Source organism: Macrobrachium nipponense, chromosome 41 (genome assembly GCF_015104395.2).
Source record: "Macrobrachium nipponense isolate FS-2020 chromosome 41, ASM1510439v2, whole genome shotgun sequence".
Classification (NCBI taxonomy): domain Eukaryota; kingdom Metazoa; phylum Arthropoda; class Malacostraca; order Decapoda; family Palaemonidae; genus Macrobrachium; species Macrobrachium nipponense.
In genome coordinates this window covers 52,137,020-52,146,366 of record NC_061102.1, presented here as the reverse complement: position 1 = coordinate 52,146,366, position 9,347 = coordinate 52,137,020, and the positions used below count along the sequence as shown (strand labels likewise).

At 36.9% G+C, this 9,347-nt stretch overlaps 1 long non-coding RNA gene across 6 annotated transcripts in view; it reads right to left on the bottom strand.

Moving 5' to 3' along the window:
- Positions 1 to 201: 201 nt before the first annotated feature.
- LOC135212762 (uncharacterized) overlaps positions 202 to 9,347 on the bottom strand; it is a 9,285-nt gene continuing 139 nt past the window's right edge. Inside the window, exons 1-4 of one of the 6 annotated variants that reach the window (XR_010313988.1) lie at positions 9,303 to 9,347; positions 6,806 to 6,920; positions 4,175 to 4,292; positions 202 to 1,618 (exon numbers count right to left, since the gene is read on the bottom strand). The exon at positions 9,303 to 9,347 is cut by the window's right edge and continues 139 nt beyond it. This is a non-coding gene — a long non-coding RNA (uncharacterized LOC135212762). The other 5 variants (XR_010313984.1, XR_010313985.1, XR_010313986.1 and 2 more) reach the window with 5 other exon arrangements.

Sequence of the window (9,347 nt, the reverse complement as noted above, 5' to 3'; positions counted from 1 at the left end):
TTTTGACCTCCATGTTGGATGAATCTCTTAGGTCCACGTCTGCAAGATTGGCTGTAAATATTCAGTTTAAACCTTAAAAGTAAATGGACGAGGAAGTAAACGAAAAAAAAGAGAGATTAAGGAATAGGACTCAATTAAAATTCAAAGAGTGATGAAACCTGAACTCAAATTAACAAGACAAAGGTAACTGAAAGAGAAAGATGTAGGAAATCTATTTATTAAACTTATACTAATTTTCACAACTTCATTATGATACAGAAACGATAAACATCGAAAAATATTGAGCATAAATGGGAACCTGGAGGAGTCTACGTAAAAGTTGCTGTGCCTAAGGTTATTTACAACTGCATCTGTCTAATACTTCACTGCAGCGCTGCGTAGCAACAACGATTCTTGTCAACATATCAAAGATAAAATGTGGGGAGTCTGTGAAGGGAATTTTCGAGTTAACTTCCCACATATGGTAGAAAGACAGGGAAGTTGACCTATTAAGGGTACACTTCAAGGGCCAGGTGATTCAGTGTCCTATTCTTAAGAGAACTCAAAGGGTATGCCTAACAGAAACCTATATAAACTGAGCTACATACCTCGTGGATAAGGTACTTCTGGCCTTTCCCAAAGACCCTTGCTATTTCATCCATCGAATCCGTATATATAAGTTTCAAAGGGCGTAAAAAGTAGAAAATTTGCTAAGCTCATTCTCTGCTCTTCTGCTCAGATTATGCACAACAGATTAACTGAAAATAGCAAGGCGTGGCTAGGTGAAAGATGCAGATTGGCTGATATGGATGCGTGGTTATTTGCATGGAACTTCTATGAATGCCGTATAAGAGAATTTTATTTTTGGTAATTAAAAAAAAAAGTACGATAAGAGTAAAGAATATAAGACGCGTAATGATATACTGGGTGTCCATAAAGTCCCAGTACCATTACAAGTATTTATTTCTCAGAATGGTACTGGGACTTTATGGACACCCTGTATGAGAGATGATATACAACTTATAAAATTGACACTTACTCGTAAGTAATCACCTTGTGTAGAAAAATTTAAAAATCCTATTAAAAGAAAATTATTCACCTTCCATTGGACATAATCCATTCTGCCGGAAGACAGAAAAAGACTGTACTAATGACCAGGCAGTAAAGTTTCTCTTCCTTAACTACATTAATATGTCCCGTAGGTTATATAAAAAGGAATGGCTGGGTTTTGCAGAATATAATTCTCGAGTAATCTCGAGCATTTTTGCATGGGAAATGTTATGTATTCAAGGTATAACTCGCAAATTTCTAGCTAATATCCATGTCATATGCTAATGAAAGCAAATCATTTCTTTATCTATCAAACTGACGTGGTAGCTACGCGATGGTATAAGCATTTCCGTTTTAATGTCAATATTGAAAAAAAAAAAAATCGTAGCCATGCATTAGAGAGAAGTTCGTCCCACGAGTTCCAGTTCTGAAGGTCTTGGTCTTGTACAATATTCTACTTTGACTGAACAACACTCGCTGTAAAGGGTTTTTGAAAGGATTTCCCATCCCTGTCAGGATGTGTGGTTCACGGAGCCTCATCCTCGAAATACACCCTGAAGACGCCCCCTCGCAAACCGAACCTCCGTCTCTGAAATGAGAAGTTGCGGTATTTTTCCGAAATTAGGAAGTTTTAGAACCTTAGAATACGTGTCTATGATTGGAATGACTTCCTAGGACAGACAAGGTGTTGTGATCTGGACTTTGAGGGGAAAAGGTGTAATCCTAGATGAGGGCCGAGTCGTGATACTAAGCTAATTCCTCAAGAGCCGCTCATATGAGCAAGACCACCAACTGGCAGGGGAGCAAAACTTGTCGAGAACATTTCACGAAAAGTTTTAGGAAGGGAGAGTTCTGAATTTTATGAATATATTTGCTTTACTGAAAATCTAAAATCTAAAAGGGCTCTGAAACCGTAACCAGCATTTTCGCCATCTTTATCAATCACTCAAGATTAAGAGAGAAAAAAAGTAATGAAAAATATTGTTATAAAGGAAGTACGGTAAGCATAAGTCACAAAAAATTAAAACACACACACGCACACAATAACGGGTAGTGTAACATTAATTTCTGAATGAAAATGTGAAAAGCACAGCTTTTCCAAGTAAGAATGACATTCATAGAACTGAAAATGTATCAGATTTACTGAACTGCTTCCACTAGTATAAAAGAACCTCGTCAACTCTTGCACACATCTGAAAATAAGATGGTAGCCTTTATTGGCGAAAAGGGCACAAAAATCACATAGGATAAAGGCCTTAAGACGCCTTCAAGACGATAAAAGAAGAGCAAGTGGGTCTGCCCACCCTTTTTTCTTATACTCCGTTTGATTTTCTCTTTCACAGAGGCTAACATCCTCCTTTCACGCGGCTGGACAACCGTCAATATTCTAGTCCACACTTCAGGAAAAAAACAAACAAAAAAACATTGAAATCAGGAAGGCGAGTGTAAATATGAAGATTTTAAAAGACTTTTTTTCCACATAGACATCATTCTTGTTAATTCAAGAACAACTGAAAGGACTGGAAAAACATGGCAAAGGTAGAGAAGACTGATCGACTCCTCGAATTCACAAAGATTACATTTTCTTGCTAAGAGTTATATTTTTACTCAACCTTGTACTGTAATATCAGGCACATTTTTTAAGGTAAAGGTCGATTTGTTTTCTTTATACTTTAGAACTTACATATCTTTTCCCAAACGTAAGTCTGACAGTTGATCACAATTTCTTTCACATGATTCATCATCCACATCGTTCTCTTCACTAAAAGCATTAAAAACCATAAGTTTTGGTTTCAGCTTCCTGACCTGTTTGTTACAGCACCTGCCGCAATGTTATGTTCATGGTAGCAACCTCATCTCTATACTGTTTCCATCTGCAAATTTAGCAAAACCTGCCTCAAAAGGTAGACGTATTAACATCTGAGGTATCATTAATAAGTGCGCTGGCAACCTTACTTTTCTTGTCAGCCATTTTACTTGAAGCCTTCGAAGACCTTATATTAGCTAGTTCTTACCCTATTACAGTACATGAATATCATAGGGACAGCATCAAATAGACCTCTTAGGAACTGCTAGCAATTCAGCCTTTTTCATCTCATCAGTTCTCGATCCAACTTTCAACGATCCCATTTCCTTCGTGAGATTACAAATTTTTAAGTCAAGGTCTCGGAGCAAATCCGAGTCTTCCAGGAAATTCAGTCACTTCCAGTGCTTTTCCCAGATTATGTGCTATTGTTAAATATTCAGTTGCTTTGATAATCATTAGTTCAAAAATACTTTTACCTCGCAGCTCAATTCATCCACAAAAGCAATTTGAGCATTTACGCACTAATAAAAGCTCTATCCAAACAATCAAGACAGAGCCTCTTCAATTTCTTGGTAGGATCATCACCTATGCCTTCTTATGAGACCACCCATCGCATTCACATCCTACCTTATCTTTATCATTTGCTCCAACAGATCTACCAGCAGGACAAATCAGCGTTCACCTTATGCAAGCCATAATGCGGTTTTGTTGGCTCTCGTATTTCATCATTTTGTTTGACGTAAAACGCTTCCAGTTTCACAAGGAAAATGAAAACTAGTTCACTCAAAATGCGAGAGCACTTAGGAAGCACCTCCAAAGACACATTTAATGGCATTTGCAGTTATAATATGAGATTTACATAATACCCTAATGATCTCAATTGAACATCATGTTTCGACTGATGGGATTTCTATGTTAATTTGTATTCATGATACACCAGCAGGAATCATGTCTCCATGCACACAGCCATTTCTCTCACACAGAGAATGATACTTCTTTCGGTAGCGTGTGTGCTCATGTGCTTTAAGGTGAGTCTATACTACATGCAGGTTTTAAACCAAGTTATATATAGGAAAGTTTGATTAAATTTGTATAAACTTCAGCAGCTATTGAAAGTGCTCTCTTTTGTCATTTAATGGACTTACTTCCCTTTCCATTGTGTTTACCATGATTTTGTTCTGTCATTTCTCGTCTGTTCTTGCGACACACCGATCAGTTGTACGTCACGACAACGAATTTCCCAGTCTATTCACGCTCACCTCTACTAACAGCAAATGGAATTAATGCTCTCACGTGGGAAGAAGCTACAAAATTTGTGACACAAAGGAAAGTTCTTACCTGTCGCCTGGTTCTTCTAGCTTCTATACCCTGCACGATATTCCTCAAGCCCTCCACCTGTTCCATCAGCTCCACATTTCTTGCGTGAAGTGCCTCAAGTCTGTGAAGTTCTCGTTCCCTGCAAATTCACGGTTTAAATGATGTCATGATTTTGTAAATTTCAGATGTGATAAAACATTTAACGGAGTTCCTGACACAATCGCTCTTTTGCTCTGATCCAGCGAACAAATCCCTATTTTTGTTTTTCATCGCTAGGTCCCAACCATCCAACTTTCTACCCTTCAGCAAATGAACTATCACTTTTCGCTTACTCAGGGAGTAAGTCTACAAACTACTTTGTTGTTATTCTTGTTGATGGGTAGGAATGGTCTATGTAAGACCCTAAAAAGGTCTGGAAAAAAGTGTTTTGCACTGAGGTCAAGATACAGGAATTTGGGGATAATATATTTATGATTTATTTACCAGAACGAAAATGTAAAAAATAAACAATGTGCATGCTAAGCAGTATAGATAAGTTATTTCTAATAAAATACAGCGTATTTATTTTAATTTTCTTTGGTGAAACAAGGCTCTATTTGACTATAGATTTGAGCAAGATTTAACTTACGTTAAAAGTTAGGAATATAATGTTTACAATTTATACGTGAGGGGAAAATCTCGCACATGCCTTGTTTCCTCTTATGCACCACATCCATGTGGCTATTTGATTCTTTCTCTGCCATTTCGCAATATCAGTAAAGGGTTTGGGGTTGCAACCCCCCACGACCCTGGTCATTAGGCGATTTCCAAAACATTCCAACGAACGAAAATATTATTTATTTTCTTCTGGCATTCCAAAGGAGTGAAATAACTGAAGCTCATCTGCCATTTGATGTGAATTAATGCATGATAAATATTAATATATGATATTTTAATAATATTAAAGACAAAAGTACGAGTCTCACAAATAATTTCTCAAACAAGTTTAATTTATGGTGATGCAATACAATCTTTGGTGACGACAGTAGAATAAGCAATGTGAAAGATAATCACCGCCATGAGTAATTTAAGCAAATTGCACTGACATAAATTCACGAGGTAACAGAATCTCTCTCGAAAAAAGTTATTTGAATACGTACTCTAATTTTCGCTTGGAATTGAAAATACAAAAACTTCTGAAACTCCATCACCCACAATTGATGCAGCAGTAGTAAATGATGCTAAATGCAGTCGAAAACGTTGAACAAATGTTCTGAATTGAGACATTCAAAATGTTTCTCTTGATGTCCCAGAACTTAACTACGTTACAGGCTCTCCCATACTACCAGCCGTGAACAAGGACTCTGGTCCCTGGACCTCCCCCATCCCCATCGCAAAAGTTGAAACCACAAAAAAGTGAAGAAAATATGTTAGAGAGAGAGAGAGAGAGACCAAAAAGGCGCCATTTCCTAGAAATTATAAGTCCTTCTTGAAAAATTTTTACGTTGCAAAAAGAAAAAAAAAGCAAGACAAACAAAAAATACAATGAAGGTTAAATTGATTTTATTTTATGATATTCTGGCTGTCAAGCTAAGCACTGGGACACTCGGCTGTTCAGTTATTGAGAAAGTGAAAAGATCCATGACATAAGAACATAAAGAATAAACAGAGAACTTTTTGTATGATTTCGCTCCTATTTCTATGCACGCTGCATCATTTTCTTATCACCTACAGTTGAATGGTAGGGTGTAGACAAAAAGTCTTCTATGAAGGCTTACAGTATAAGAACGCTGTGATTGCAAATATTTACAGGAGTCAATGCAGTGAAATGAAATTATCTGAGTAAACACCAAAACAATCCTGAAGTTTCGATGGAGGTAAGGTAGGTTAGGCTAAGCTTGAATGGTAGGCATCACCATGAAAGATCTAATTGTTCAAAAAAGATCTCGAAAATACTGTAGATTGTTTAAAATATCATTAACACTATGAAAGATCTGATTGTTCAAAAAAGACCTTGAAAACACTGTAGATTGTTTAAAATTGTTTAAAACGATATAAAGGCAAAACGGAAACGAGTATAGTAATCCAAAGTAACCTCTCAAACAACCTTTGGCAACCCTTAGTAATGCCAATATTCACTTACGTATAGTCCCAATTTGTATGTGGAACCTGACCACGGCGATAGTATCCTGGTTTTCGGCAAAGATATGCGTCTGGACGATGGATATGCACCCCTGAAGGTACTAGAAACCTAACATAGCGTCATCCGTCCTCCAGCTTACTCGGGGCACATGCTAAAATCAACGGTTATATAGCACATTGTTTCATCAACGAAAATTAAAATAAATACGCGATACACTTTATAATTGTTCTGTGCTGTTAAACATGTACATTATTTTTTTTTTTTTACATTTTCATTCTAATAAATAAATCAAAAGTATCCTATCCTAAAATTCCTGTACCTTAACTCAACGAGAAACTTTTCTTCAGGCCTTTTTAGGCTTTTCCAGAGGGATTTCCTATCACCTAACAAGAACAACAACAGCAAGAACAACAACAACAAAGTAGTTTGTAAGCTTACTCCCCGAGTACGCGAAAATACTAGGTACATTGCACTCACCCCTCAAAACACGTTTCTGATAAACTCTGACCAAAACTACGATAAAATCTCACCTTAAAAGCTGAACGTTTTCCATAAAAACAACGTAGACAGGCGAGACTAAAGTAGGCATCGTGAAGGACTGTGGTTTCCCTTCGTTCAGGACTGTGATTCAGACCACAACTGTTTCTGGAATACAGACAATAACATTGAGTCACTTTCAGAGTTAGGGAGATGAACAAATATCATAGATATTAAACAATAAACAGAGTTCTTATGAAATTCAACATGATACAGCAACTTGTTTTTCAAGTTTGCTTATGCATCCAGAACATGCAGACCGTATATCATGGTGCTGGTAAGCGTAGAGCCTACAAGAATTAAATAATCTTAAACGGAATAATAAATTTGATTGCCTGGGAAAATACCCAGTATGTCGCGTCAATGAATCAAAGCACAAAACAAACGAAGTCATATGAACCGTTGTAAACTGATCAATCAATGGTATTTTGTATACAGCTAGGGGAGACATACTTAAGAATAAGCTCGGTTGCCAAATGTTATCATTTTCCACAGGAGAGAAGCGGTGGTTGTTAAACAAGTGCAAGGCGCACTGAACCTGGTCCTTGCACAGAATGGGATTATTTCTATAAATACGTTTTATTATAATTTTTTTTTTTTGTAAAGCATCTCTCCCCACGGCAATTTTCTGAATATCAGTACCTGATAATCTGTTGTAATTGACACGCACGCATACAAACACATATATATTAACGCCTGTCAATTTAGAATGATTTGGTACCCGTACTACAAATATGTGACAGAGCACTTGACAACTTTGCCATTGGTATCTACAAAATCTCAAGTTTGGCTCAAAAATGTCCAGATTCCGCAAGAGTAGTCGAACTCATTACTCGTGGGTATATTTACTGGGCAGCGAAGCTGCAGTTTTTCTAGTAATGATTTTGAATGAAAATTAGCCGGAAAAAAGTCACCGGAGAAGCATTTTTGGCTGCAGTATCAGTGGACTGAGAGCGAATAAAGAAAAGGTTGTACCCCGTAGGGAAGGTAGTGTCGTCAGTGCACCTCAAATGGGGTACTGCAGGCATCACTTAAGGGTCTTTGCATCGTCCCTTCATCCCCTAGCTGCAACCTCTTTCATTCCTTTTACTGTACCTTCGTTCATATTCTCTTTTCTTCCATCTGACTTTCCACCCTCTCGAACAATTGTTTCATAGTGCAACTGCTTTGACGTTTTCCTCCTGTTACACCTTTCAAACCTCCTTGCTGTCTAGTTCCCTTTCAGCAGCGAATGACCTTATAGGTCCCACCGCTTGTCCTTTAGCCTCATTTCTATACTCTAAATTAAAAGTTGTCGGAATGGAAGGTTTTCATGAATACACAGTAAGGTGGTTTGAAAGGTGTAACAGGAAGAAAACCTCGCTGCTGCACTATGAAACAATTGTTAGAGAGGGTGGAAAGTCGCATGGAACTATGTATATACGTGTACACACACACACACACACACACACATATATATATATATATATATATATATATATATATATATATATATATATATTGATTTTAAATCACGAAGAAATATGTAACTATATATATATATATATATATATATATATATATATATATATAGTATTATATATATATATATATATATTATATATATATATATATATATATGTGTGTGTGTGTGTGTGTGTGTGTGTGTGTGTGTGTGTATTAATGATAACAATAGGAAGTTGTTATTCTGTTAATCTTGCTAAACGAAGCTTAAAAAAGAAGAGTATTTATAACGATAAAACTTGTGCGAGGATATAGTGTTGCACATCCCTCAGCATCGCAATAGAAAATTTTTTGCTGTAATTACGTATGATAGACCATGCTTGGATAAAACAAACATGAACGCGATAAAACAGTCTGTCATTCCTTGCGTGTTCTTACGATCGTTTTCTTTCACCAGATCTGTACGTCACAGAAGGTTACATTTATAGCCCAGGTACAAACGTGGTAGTACATTTATTTAGAGACCGTTAGCAACTCTCGTTACTCTGGTGAATGTACACAGCACATGGGGTTTTTTCCGTTAGTCATTAGATGTCTGAAATAAGGCCTACCTCGACTGATGCGCAAATAAGTGAATGATACCGACCAGCACTGAAATTGCTGAGGTTACCGGTGTTATTGAGGATTATCCGAGCTAATTATAACACTAGTCCAATATTATTGCTGATAGAGTTCACCATTAGCATTCGTTATTAAATGCAAAATAACGCAAAGGACTTTTTTTACACATCTGCATTAGTAGTTACACAGCACTTATTATTCACCGGACTTGAGCAGATAATTGTCTTTCCACTGGAACGTTATGTAACATTACATTCGTAAATAAAACACTTTTATCACGTGCGCACTAAATAGCGATGAAGCACTGGTCGTAATGTTCACCCTGTCGTCACAAAACTAATATATCTACGCTGATATCCAGCCAAGTCTATGTTACACTTTTCTTGCGACCACTTACGCCTCTACGTATATGAAATGATATGCAACCTGTTTATGCAAAGGTCAGAGTTACAGAAGAGGAAAAAGCACTGG